This window comes from Asterias amurensis, chromosome 6, assembly GCF_032118995.1.
Source record: "Asterias amurensis chromosome 6, ASM3211899v1".
NCBI lineage: Eukaryota > Metazoa > Echinodermata > Asteroidea > Forcipulatida > Asteriidae > Asterias > Asterias amurensis.
The window spans coordinates 11,921,020-11,934,908 of NC_092653.1; the positions used below are offsets into that span (position 1 = coordinate 11,921,020).

Genomic DNA, 13,889 nt, shown 5'->3' on the forward strand with positions numbered 1-13,889 from the left:
AAGTTGGGTGCTTTCAGATGCTTTCAGATTGATTTCGTGACCTCAAAATATATTATTATGAAATCTCGAAATACTTCTTTCTCGAAAACTACGTTAATTCAGAGGGAGCATTTTGTTCACAATGTTTTAAACTACCAACCTCTCCCCGTTACTCGTTACCGAGTAAGGTTTTATGCTAATAATTATTTTGAGTAATTACCAACAGTGTCCGCTGCTTTCAATCAATATTTTTCGTTGGAAATGGATGCATACAGAGTGCATAACTTTGGCACAATACAACCTCAACAAGAAATCTGGAGCAATCCATATCACTTGGCGAAGCCCGGTGAAATGGAACAGCCAAATATTATACATTGATTTATGTGACAATGTGCGAACAATCTAATAATTCTGATCACAAACCACTAAGAGGTAAGGCAAGGAACTCGTGCAACTCTAAGAATTTTAACAACAACAACAACAACAAGAACAACTGTAGCAGCATCAACAAAATTATCAACAACAACAACAATAACAACAACAATAACAACTCCACCCACACCACCACAACAACAACAACAACAACAACAATCTTCCAAACCACGACCCAGATTTTACAAAATGGCAGGAACAATTTCTTTCAAAACGAAGCCGCAAATTATTGTCTAAAACGTCCTATAAAAAATGGGGGACGGTTGGTCCACCAATCAAACGACAAGATATGTGTGGATAGTACATAAAGCCATAGTTTTGTTTTAAATCTTAACGTAAACAACCATCTACGCTTTTTTAGACAACATTGTGTTGCACTATCTACTAGAATTTGAGGGTTTCGGCATACAAAGTTGCAAGTTGGTGCGTTCGTTTGTGTATATTTGTTTTTATTTCTGACAGGATTTTGAGTCCAATTAACAATAATTGGCCACGCCCTGCTCCTCGTTGGACACGGCAAGAGAAATACCAGTGGTTGCCGTAGGAAGATCTTGTACTTGCTGTCCTCTGCACGGCAATACCAACGCCTTCAGACCATTACGGAAAGATTTATTCTTCACCGTGTAGATGAGTGGATTCACGCAAGAGTTGCAGACCCTGAGGATGACGCCAAAGTGGTAGTAGGGCTGGGTGAAGTCTATTGGGATGGTCAGCAAGACACAGAAGAACATTGTCTGGTTGAGGCCCCAGCAGATGCCGTTGGTGATGCCGACAAGGACTAGGGTCTTCTGAAGCTCGTGGGCTGCCTGGGCGTGCCATAGTTTAAGAAAATGACACCCATGTTTAAGAAAATAAAAACTGTTATTATGTTTTCTTCAGGTATGGAGTGAGACTAAATTTGTTTTTATCATTTTGTTGTGGTCACAAGGTAAAATTTCAACAGGCGTACACTTTCCACTGTTCAACTAAAATAAAAGAAAACTGTTGCCTGACACACTAAAGAAAATTTTAAATGTTAAAATGAACTGCAAATAATTTTATATAAAGTTATGTATGCTGATCTTCCTCACCACAGGTTCCTGTGCGCAGTCGTCAGTCGTTACAAGCAGTGGAAACCTGACTTTCCTACAGACTAGAAGCAGACAAACAGCACAAACTGCTGAAAATTGCTCGGCGTACACATTCAGGGGTAAGTGTTTAAAAAATACTTTGTTTTATAGTAAACAAGATTGCGAGAAACGGCTCCCTTTGAAGTAACGTAGTTTTCGTGAAAGACGTAATCATCCACGAATTTAATTTTGAGACCTCAGAATTAGATTTTGAGGTCTCGAAATCAAGCATCTGAAAGAACACAACTTCGTGTGACAAATTTTCACAGGTTTGTTGGTATACACCGAGTGAGAGTACTGGTCTTTGACAGCATTACCAATGTCTTTAAACGGGATGATTACACCATTTTTAAAAGTTTTGAATCTTGCGGGGTACTTGCATGGATGGTGTTATTTGTTTGTTTGTTTGTTTTTTTGTTTGTTTGTTTGTTTGTTTGTTTGTTTGTTTGTTTGTTTGTTTGTTTGTTTGTTTGTTTGTTTGTTTGTTTGTTTGTTTGTTTGTTTGTTTGTTTGTTTGTTTGTTTGTTTGTTTGTTTGTTTGTTTGTTTGTTTGTTTGTTTGTTTGTTTGTTTGTTTGTTTGTTTGTTTGTTTGTTTGTTTGTTTGTTTGTTTGTTTGTTTGTTTGTTTTGTTTGTTTGTTTGTTTGTGTGTGTGTGTGTGTGTTTGTTTGTTTGTTTGTTTGACTGTTTTTTTGTTTGTTTGTTTTTTTGTTTGTTTGTTTGTTTGTTTGTTTGTTTGTTTGTTTGTTTGTTTGTTTGTTTGTTTGTTTGTTTGTTTGTTTGTTTGTTTGTTTGTTTGTTTGTTTGTTTGGCTTTATTATTATTGTTAATTTTGATTTAATGTACACCACAGATTGCAGCAGGCATTATTGAGGTTGTAAGCAATGTCCAGGAAGTAGACCAGGAGACGTTTGACAATCTTGGCAATGACACCTCGCCTTCTCTCATCATACAAGCCCTGGAAACCTACATCACCGCGCTACAGATGAACGACTACCCAGCCAACATCACTGAAATACAGGATAACATGGCCGTCATGGCAGTCGTTATACCCCAGCAAACCCTCCAAACTGGACTGGGGTTTGCCTCCATCACTCAGTGATCCGGGATGGGGTCTCTGAAGACGGAGGACATCTCAATTTATTATGAGCCCAACAGCATCCCAGTTGCTGAGGTCACATCGTCAATCTTGGTGCCTGCTGCATTTTAGACTACACAACACCAGGTACGTGTTTTACTGGTCTAACAAAGAAATTGATGGCGGTGTAAGCACTCTGTGTAATCCACTATAAAAATAAACCGACGAACATGTACAAGTTTGAGATCGATTGGCCTTCTGGGTCACGAGAATAAAAAAGGAATACTGATAACAATTTTGCATGACAACAATTTAAACAAAATCATGGGGAAAAAAACTCTCACTGATGAGCGATTAACTATAAACGGTGAAATTAGTTTCAATTATTTCTCAGAAAGTATGCCATTCCAGACAGAAATATTTCAAGGGTTTTTTCCTACTATCATCACCTTTGAACAGTGTAAGTTTTATGTAAATCTGTGATCTTAGACACATTTTGTTTAACCAATTTTGTAATGTTCCTTCAATAAATCCTGATTGCAATGGTTTTCTCCCTTTTGGTGGTTTTCCTCCCATATTTAAATCTGAACAGTTCTTTTAAATTCCTGATTATCCAATTGTTGGTGCTGGTTATTTTCACAGAGCTCGGGTAAGTACTCGACGAGTACACAGTGCTAACAAACATCGGTGTATAGACCCATTGCACAACGCGCAATTTCAGGGGTCAACAATGTTCAAAAAATGATGGTTCACTACTGTTTACGCACCAATGCGCGTGTAAACACGTGTGCCATACGTTTGTGCTTGTTTTGACCTCCAGGACATGCGCGTACATAGCCGCTGTGCGTTGTGCAATGGGTCTTTATGGGTAAAACAATAAAATACAAATATTATGTGTTGATTTGTTCCTGATGTCCAGGCGAGTCAGTACCCATCAGCTTCTTCCTGTACCAGACCAGCAAGCTCTTCCGTTCCCCTTCGTTGCAGGAGGCAGAGGACCCGGCAAAGTTATTCCGTCGTGCTGTCGGCAGTCACGTCATTGCTGCCACCGTTGAGGGGGTCAATATTGAGAATCTCTCAATGGATCAGCCTGTCGTCAGTGCATTCCTCCACCTCAATGTAAGACATCCCTCGAAGTTGTTTTGGGCTAATCAAAGACAAGTTGGCTAGAGCAGGATTTGAACGAAGGAGCTCGTAAATGAAATTCTAGTCCAAAGTTGGATTTGAACCTGTGTCAATGGAGATTAAATGCAAGGAGTGTGCTGTTTTGAGTTGAACAAAAAAAGTGACTAGAGTGGGATTTGTACCGACAACCTCTGGATTAAAGTGCCAGTGCTCTACCAACTGATATCTAACCCACTTTGGGTGGCCGCCCTATGTTGTCAATCCTTTTATTCGGGGATGACCCAGGTTCGGGGATGGGCAATTAAATACCATGATTGTATCACTGTATGGTGTCATTGTCTAGTGGTTAAGAGCATCAAATTCAAGTTCTGGTGGTTAAAGTCACTGTAGTGTGGGTTTTGGCCCGGGTCGTGAAACTTGTGTCATTGAGCAAGATACTTTACTATAATTGCTTATCTAATTCACCCACGGGTATAAATGGTTACTGTTGTGATATGAGATTCTTAAAGTGGTATGAAAGAATAAAGACCTTGGTCTGGATTTAGGAAAGCAACCATCGTTTAACGCATTAATTACTTCATATAATCACATCACTTCTGGTTGCAAACTTGGAGCAGGACGTCGTTGATGTATACTATACTAGGGAGATGAGAAAGATTACAGGAAAATTATAGGCCCAAATGACCGGTAGTCGATTTCACGAAATGCTAGAAATCATCATATCTCGAGTAAGGACAAGCTAAAACTGAGGATTAATCTTAAGGATTACATGGTACAGTGCAAAGCTGGGACCAAGTCCTAAAGATTAAAGGTTTATTAATACAATCGACAGCAAGACACCAATGTAAAACACATTGATACCTTCTTGCTAAATGTGTTATTTTTATAAAAACTAAATTACTTCTTGCTATACCATGCCCTTGCACTGTGTAACCCTCAGGTCAGTGACCCCGACGAGATGATCAATGGGTCCCAGTGCGTCTTCTGGGATTTCTTGTTGAACGATGGTTTGGAAGATTGGTCAAGCGAGGGCTGCAGTAAAGCCCTAGTCAACAACAACAGGACGGTGTGTCACTGTAACCACTTGACGAGCTTTGCTGTGACTGTGGTAAGGACATTGCTCAAAAACGACAGTTTTAATTTGCCGAAAAGTGCACCCCCTTGTCCCCCTAAGAAATTACCTTAAAGGCAGTGGACACTATTGGTAATTACTCAAAATATTTGTTAGCATAAAACGTTACTTGGTAGCGGGAGGTTGGTAGTATAGAACCTTGTGAGAAACGGCTCCCTATGAAGTGACGTAGTTTTCCAGAAAGAAGTAATTTTCCACGATAATGATTTCGAGACCTCAGATTTAGAATTTGAGGTCACGAAATCAAGCATCTGAATGCACACAACTTCGTGTGACGAGGGTTTTTTCTTCTTTTATTATTATCTCGCAACTTCAACGTCTAAAAGATACACAAAGAGGGTGTTTTTTCTTTTATTATTATCTCGCAACTTCAACGTCTAAAAGATACACAAAGTGAGAAGACTGGTCTTTGACAACTACCAATAGTGTCCAGTGTCTTTAATTTGGTGCTGCCGAGTGAGAGTTACCAACTATACTTGTTGTTATTGATGTCCTTTCTGTGATTGTTTTTCTAGGATATCTATGGCAACCAGGAGAATGTTGTTTTAAGTATCATCAGTAAAATAGGATGCGCTGTGTCTGTCATTGCCCTCATCATTACCATCATCACGTACCTCTACATCAAGTAAGTTGAATCCCCTCATATAAAAGACTGTTAATTAAGTCTGATGCCTTTTCACACTTTAAACCCTTTAGCCCTTTCAGATTAAAAAAACAAAATCTTTTCTGTTCCACTTTTATCTCCCAGGAAACTTCGCACCAAGCGCACTAAGCAGATCTTGATCTGCTTCTCCTTCTCCCTCTTGGGGCTTTACCTCGTCTTCCTGACCGGTATCGAAGCTACGAAGCCTGCAGTAGGGTGTATACCATCGTGGCGGTGTTGATTCATTTCTTCACTCTAGCTTTAGTTGCCTGGATGGCCGTAGAAGCCACCAATATGTATCTTCCGTTTGTGAAAGTACTTAACGCCAATGTGTCACACTTCATGCTGATAGCGTCCGTCACTGCCTGGGGTAAACATTATGGTTAATAGTGGACACTATTGGTAAATGTCAAAGACCAGTCTTCTCACTTGTTGTATCTCAACTTATTCATAAAATAACAAACCCGTGAAAATTTGAGCTCGATTGGTCGTATTAGTTGCGAGATAACTATGAAAGAAAAAAACTCCCTTGTCACACGAAGTTGTGTGCTTTCAGATGCTTGATATCGAGACCTCATATTTTAAACTTGAGGTCTCGAAAACATATTCGTGGAAAAGTACTTCTTTCTCGAAAACTACTCTACTTCAGAGGGAGCCGTTTCTCACAATGTTTTATACTACCAACCTCTCCCCATTACTCGTTACCAAGTGAGGTTTTATGCTAGTAATTATTTTGAGTAATAACCAATAGTGTCCACTGCCTTTAAAAGTTATGGTATTCGCAGACTAGCAGAATAACTAACAACAGCAGAAATAAAGCAGCAGCATCATGAAGCAGCACAACAACCACTGTTATAGCACCCCTTACCAATATTCTGCCTGCTCATTGGTTTAGAGCGCGGCACATGATATGTCTTAGTATTACTAGACGACGTCCGTGTGATAGTGCATCGGTTTGCCGTGCGCTAGTCCGAAGACTATCACACGACGTGCAGTACCCAAACGTCCGTTGCGTGTACGAGGATGATAAGTTAATAGTCTGTAACCATTTCGGATTACATGACACTACATGCAGCACAGTAAAAGTTTTAGCAATTTGTATTCGCGTCGTCCGTGGATTGTAGCATTCAGGTCTGTAACTTAACAGTACAGTATTTAGAAATGTTTGGGATGTTATAAAACAAATATTGACTGTTTTTACTCGTGCAATGGTTAAAATTATAACTTCCCTTGCAAGTATTCTGCCTGCTCATTGGTTTAGAGCGCGTCACATGAGTCCATGTCTTAGTTTTGCTAGACGACGGCCGTGTGATAGTGCATCAGTTTGCCATGCGCTAGTCCGAAGACTAGCACACGGCGTGCAGTACCCAGACGTCCGTTGCGTGTACGAGGATGATAAATTAATAGTCTATAACCATTTCGGATTACACGACACTACATGCAGCACAGTAAAAGTGTTTGCAATCTGTATTCGCGTCGTCCGTGGATTGTAGTATTCAGGTCTGTAACTTATTAATAATAGTACAGTATTCAGAAATGTTTGGGGTGTTATAAGACAAATATTGACTGCTTTTACTCGTGCAATGGTTAAAAACTATGACTCCCTCGGTGATTCCGAAGCGTTTTATTTTCCCTCGGCTTCGCCTCGGGAAAATAGAACGCTCCGGGGATCACCTCGGGAGTCATAGCTTTAACCATAGCACTCGAAGCAGTCAATATTTGTATACTAGCAGCAGCAGCAAGGAACATCAAAAAGCATCAGGCAACAGCAGCAGCAGAACATTATTATTGATGGTTTATTAAAACCAACATTATATTCTATTCCATTCTCTGGTGTTTTCGTTACTGCAGGCAGGTTTGCCGCTACTGGTTGTAGTCATCATCCTTGCTGTAGACCACACCAATTACGGAACTGCCGATTAGTAAGTTCATGGCATTTTAGCATTTTCACCTGTGTACATGACAGGAGACACTATAAGTAGTACAACTTTTTGAATTGAAATGAATTGAGCTTTGCATCCGCACTTCAGCAGTTTTTCCCAATAGCTGTAAAAAAAATAATTAGGCATTGCAAAATTCCCCTGACCTGCTGAGATCTCTTCACTGGCTGCCAGTAAGGGAAAGAATCAAATAAAAATCCTTTTGTATGTTCACAAATGTCTTCATGGTCAAGCACCACAATACCTTTAATGTAAACCCCACCCTCTACAATACTGGTCAATCTGAAGACCGTGAAGGCGCTGCTCTGCATAGTCACTTGCTTGGTTGTTTCTCGCTTTTACCAGAGAAGCGGTCTTTGCTTCGGTCTTCTTTCCTCCTGAGTGCAACTGATATTTTTCTTATGCTATGTTTTCTACTTTTCAAAGTTTTGTTCATGTGAGGTGTTGTGTTAATTGTATATGTTTACTATAGGTTTTCCCGGCCAATTTCAGCAAAAAAATCATTCAATTATTAACATGCACTCAAATTCACGCATTTTCCCCTTATCCTCTCAAACTAGGATTTATTTTTAGCTTTTAATGCATTCAGTTTCGTTTCGTGCACACGTTCAGATTCGCTTCAGTCATTCTACTTTATTTATATGTATTCAAGATTACACTTTGACCATTCTTTAGTTGAATTTCTACTACCTTTTTACATATGATGCATTCAAATTAAGACTCACCGAAGCGAACATGATTTTGCTGCTAGTTTGAGTTTCCTTTTTCATTTATGTGCAACGAATTTCAACTTCTTTGCATTCAAACTAAAGATGAGTTAGGCCCCCTATGGCTTTATGAGTTAAACTGGGAATTACCTCTTTTTTTTGAGTTGAAAATGTTTTTTCTTTTGCTTTGTTACCCTTAAAGTTGAGTACCAACCACGGGCACCCATTGTTCGTTCAAAACCGTTGGGCTTAAAAGTCAAACCAGTGTAGAGATTAGTTTTCCCTGAAATTATCTGCCTTTATATAGGCGGCAAAAAATGAGTATAAGCCAGACTCATAGCTGACACGACCGCTTCTCATCAAATAATCTGAGGGTGAAAATAAAGCGATTTGCAACAAAGCGATTTGCAACTTCTTAAGGAGATTTTTATTGAAAATATTGGCAGCAAAATCATTACAATGAGGGCAATGTAAAGTCACACTTTCCGTGTTTGTTAACATTTTGGGTGCGTTCGTTTAGCTTCCCTGGGTCGACCCCGGTGTGTGGCGTTTTTTTTTCCCAGGACGAGTGTGTGCAGATTATTACCCATGTTCGTCCTGGTAAAAAAAAAACCGCCACGCACCGGGGTCGACCCAGGGGAGCTAAACGAACGCACCCTTTCATACCAACTATAGGTCACGTGACGTACGGAGCGCAATCGGTCTATTGGGTTACCAAATTGAAGCTTTGTGGTTGGAAACAAAAGAGAGACCAACATTAATTTGAAATTGATTTTCACCAATGTTTGGATCAAAACAAATCCATCTTTTTGTTTATTTACAGTTGCTTCCTAAAGCCCCAAAAAGCGTTTTACTTTGGCCAGATCCTCATCATTGGGTTTGTACTGCTGTTCAACTTCATCATCTTCACTCTGGTCATGCGCAGGTTGACATGTGCCCGCAAGGGCCTCAGCTCTACCTCGAACAGGGGAAATCGGGAGGAGACACTGCGACGGCTCCAGAACGCCGTGATCATCTCGGTCCTCCTCGGTCTGACCTGGGTCTTCGGACTCTTGTCTCTCATCGAGACGGCCAACTTTGTCTTCCAGATCTTGTTCTGCATCTTTAATTCCCTCCAGGGGTTAATGATCTTCATCTTGTTCTGTCTGAGACAGCAGGAGATTCGCAAAGCTTGGGTGGCTTTCTTTAAATGCGGAGACGATCGCCAAGCCATGTACAGTAATACAGCAGGCGCCACAAGCAGAGGCAGTACAGATACTAAAACCCAAAGGTACCATACCATTGACCAATCAAAGCACTAATAGCACTGGTTAAATACTACAAAACAGTGGTCAGGAGCTTTTTCTGGTAGGTGATTTGTATTGCTACCCCTTCTATCTCATTAGTTCTGTTGTGTTCTATGTGCTTTATCAATGACTTCTTTATACGGCTGTTTTTATTAATCACATTTATGTAGATATTACAACAAATTATGGGAAGCCTGAAGTAATAATTGTTAACATCAAAACACATGAGGCCCGCAGTCATCAAAAGAGATGAGCGTGAGATGAGTAACAGTAACGTTTATTTCAATGATGCCATACAAGACAGGGACTCCGGAAACAATCGGAGAAGTTCTGGTCAACAGACTGGAATATTTTAGAGGGTTTTATCAAAAATATTATAAATAATTTATAAACATAGGAACTATGTAAATATTATGTCGACATCGTGTGATTATACGAGGACCATTTTAGGTTTTTTTCTCGGTATAAAAATACTACTTGTGTGGTTCAAATAATTACGCAGACTTTTTATAATTCAGCTAGATTCAACTGTGAACCACTTTTTGTTTTGCTTAGCAAAGTGCTATGTCGTTCAAATGTTACGCAGACTTTTTATAATTCAGCCAGATTGAACTGCGCACCACTTTTTGTTTACGCAGACTTTTTATAATTCAGCCAGATTGAACTGTGCACCACTTTTTGTTTTGCTTAGCAAAGTGCTATGTGGTTCAAATGTTACGCAGATTTTTTATAATTCAGCTAGATTGAACTGTGTACCACTTTTGTTTTGCTTGGCAAAGTCCTATGTGGTTCAAATGTTACGCAGACTTTTTATAATTCAGCCAGATTGAACTTTGCACCACTTTTTGTTTTGCTTAGCAAAGTGCTATGTCACATTGGTGATGAATCTTAGTGCTTTTTGAAATCGAGCCTCTGCCAAGCAGATGTAATTAAGCTAATAAAATGGAATCTTGTGTAAAAAAAGTGCCTGGAGACAATAGTTACAATGTGTGCAGTAGTGCCAAACTGGTGTATTAATTTGTATATATTTATTTAATCTCGTTGTAAAGCCAAATGATTCTAAGAAAAGGGAACTTAATCCCTAAACTATTCCAGTTTTGCAATTGAAAGAAGACAAACAAGGATTGTTCCTGGGAACTAATCCTGGGAAACCCGACGCAGCAGCGCGGAGATTTTCACAGATTTTCAAACAGTACAGATACTAATAAATTATGAAACACATTACCTGTATGATGATAGGGGTTCACTGCCCTCTACCGGCTAAAAACAAGGGTAGATCGTGTAATACAAAATATAATTGTCTTTTTCTATACTATGTGGCACTGAGTTTGACCCAAACAAATTACATTCTTCTCATTACTAGCTGCTCTGATAAAAGTATTTTCCCATGAGTGCAAGCAATTGTTTGATAACAATAGACACATTTTACTATTAAGTTATGGTACAACAGGTGAATCCGAAACTTTACACACGTCATGTATTACATCTGTTTTATTGTATCACTTTTTACACTGCAACTTAATACAAGCAAACAGACAATTCAACCAATAATGCTCCGCCCCTTTAATTTGTTGACCATTCACAATCACGAATGCCCAAAACGTCTGGAAAATGTTACATAACAACATAAGCTACCCACGTGGACAATGTTACATAACAACATAAGCTACCCATGTGGAAACAGTACAGAGTGGGCGGGTCTGAATGGCACAGCTGTTTCTGAAGAGATGCCGAACACGACACAACGCTTCTAAATCACCAAATGAAAACGGTATTTAACTTCTCACAAAAAATGACAAGCCCTGCGTATACGATACGAATTCACCTCTATACACACTGTATGCTGTTTTAAATATTCCATAAGTGTTTTGGGGACTAGATTATCTTTATTTTATCATTCGGCATATACAAGTGGGATTGAACCAACCCATGGAGCCTGCAAAGCACCGACAGCGCGACATGTGTAGAAAGGTAGGTCTTTTTCCTGGAGCTATTTGGTGCTTGGTAGTCGATGGTAGCTCAACATCAACGTCGGCAGTTTCGAAGTCATCAGTTTGATTTATGTGGCAACTTTTAAAGGCAGTGGACACGTTTGGTAACTACTCAAACAAATTGTAGCAGAACAACTAACTTGACAACGAGAAATGGAGAGCTGTTGGTAGTATAAAACATTGTGAGAAACGGCTCCCTCTGAATTGAAACGTATAGTTTTCGAGAAAGAAGTATTTTTTTTTTCACGAATTTGATTTCAAGACCTCAGATTTAGATTTTGAGGTCTCGAAATCAAGTATGTGAGTGTTTTTTCAAATACATGTTTTGATAATAATATAGGCATTATATTACTCGATAGATCATACCAAACTGCGCGGTGATTATCATGTTGTACAATCAATTGCGCCCTCTCTGGACCTATCGATCTGGGTAACTATAGACTTGATTCAAGTCCCATTCTCGTATGAGAGGTCCCTAGCTATTACCTCAACTTACGATGAAACAACCCCGTATCATACAGTACAGTGCGCGCTCGCCGTCAAAGCGGAACAGGTTTTGGAATGCAGAGCATCACAAAACAGTAGTTTCCTGGGGATGGCACGGGATTGGGACTTGAGTCAAGTCTAGGGTAACTATTCAACTGAGTCTGACTTTTTGGTAATGGCAATGGCTACGGCAGACGGTCGTAGCCACAAACGAACGGTCATATTCTCCAACGTTGTTGTTGTAGCCAATAAACACAGCTGTAGCCGAAGTCGCTATATTCATACACTCAAAAAGAGGTTGAAATGCAAAGCGGGCGCGGCTTACTAGAACTACGTCTCACGAACAGCGTATAAGGGCATAATGTGAAGCCATGCGGAAACATGAGTCAGTAATGTGTAAGGTATGAATATCTCATGTTGTAAACTTTAAAATGAAACTTGTTATTTTAGAATCATAGGCGGGGTGAATAATAGCGAAGCAGTGCTCAGTTTTTAGAATGTTTCGACAGTGAATCAGGTGGAACATGCCCATCGAGCACAATCAGCGTCTTTATAGATTTAGCTCGAGTCATCAAATTATCCCTACGAAACTTTCATTTTCTGGACAATACACGAGTTTGGTTTATGGGTGTTTTTTTTGGGGGGGCGGGTTACCGTGAAAGTGTGATGCTTCGACTTTGGCAATATTGTTTTTATATAGAGTGTGGAGATGAAATCTGCACGATCCTTAAGCCCTCAACAAACACTATTAGTTAGTCAGCAAGAAGTTTTCATCAAATTACATGATTACTTTGACAAAAGTACCAATTGTTTCCCTCACATCATTACGGAACTCCACGATACAATAACTTGCTAAGTGGATTTATTTAATACATATTGAGCTTATGTGTCGTGAACACTTAAAAAATCATCAAGAAAAATTACCAAAACTAAGAATTCGAATTTCCATTTTGTCTTTAATAGTTTGTTTTAAGTAGCCTAGTCCTGTTTAAGGTAATAAGCACGGAAGGTCAAGTTTTATTAGGCAAATTAGGTCGACGTCTTACTGGTGGTTCGTCGTATTGGTGAGATTTAGGATATCGTGTTAAACGTAATACATTAAGCCCGTCTTCTCATGCTGGTGATTATGACATTAACATTTATTTCGAATAGGCATTAACAGTAGTTTACCAGCTCCATATACAAACAATAACAGCTAAGGCTAGGAAAATGACAATCTACAGTTAGTTAAAAAATATAAAGATTTTTTGACAATTGACAATATTTAGCATAATGCAGTTCGATAAACTCATCCGTTTGCAGTGCTGCGGTTATGGGAGAACTTTTTATCCATAACAACTTGAATATGAGAAGCATTTCTGACAGTACGCAAACTGTCTTTTTAGTTGCATATTTTTACTCTTCCTTTGTGACCTTTCCAGAATGTGGCCATTATCTAAAAATAAAAATAATAAAACTCCAAAAAAACATTTAAATGACATTTCCCCAGGTTTGGTTTGCGGTTTATATCTACAATAATAGGATTGAAACAAACAGCGAACAGAAAGCAGAGAGCAACCCTTTCATGTCAACGTAGTAAGGTAAGTTTTGGTTTTAACCACCACGCATAATATTTTTAAAGATGATTATCAGGAAGTGATTACGAAAAGAAATGAACAAAATAAAACACCCAAAGTTTATGGGTTAAAAACAAATGTACCTCAATGGTAACATAAAACGTACTTCTATCTTGTCTGGGGGATATTACTACCTCAACGTGTTGGCGGTTGTACCTAAACTGACAAGTTTTTTCAACAAGTGACAGACACTTTACGGTTATCAACAAGTCACACTATTTATTTTTTTTCTGGTGACATTTCTTTGGTAGTTGACTCATTCTTTACATTTCGATGTCCACCTCCCTTTATCCCCTAACAAAGCCCACTTCACCTTGAGTCACGGACGGAGTGTACTCTTGAAGGCACTACAGTTGAAGGTCTATT

The 13,889-nt window shown here is 39.2% G+C and overlaps 1 pseudogene; it reads left to right on the forward strand.

Annotated features, from left to right (window-relative positions):
* Positions 1–1,292: 1,292 nt before the first annotated feature.
* On the forward strand, positions 1,293–10,177 carry LOC139938209 (adhesion G-protein coupled receptor G2-like; annotated as a pseudogene).
* The last annotated feature ends 3,712 nt before the right edge of the window (positions 10,178–13,889 follow it).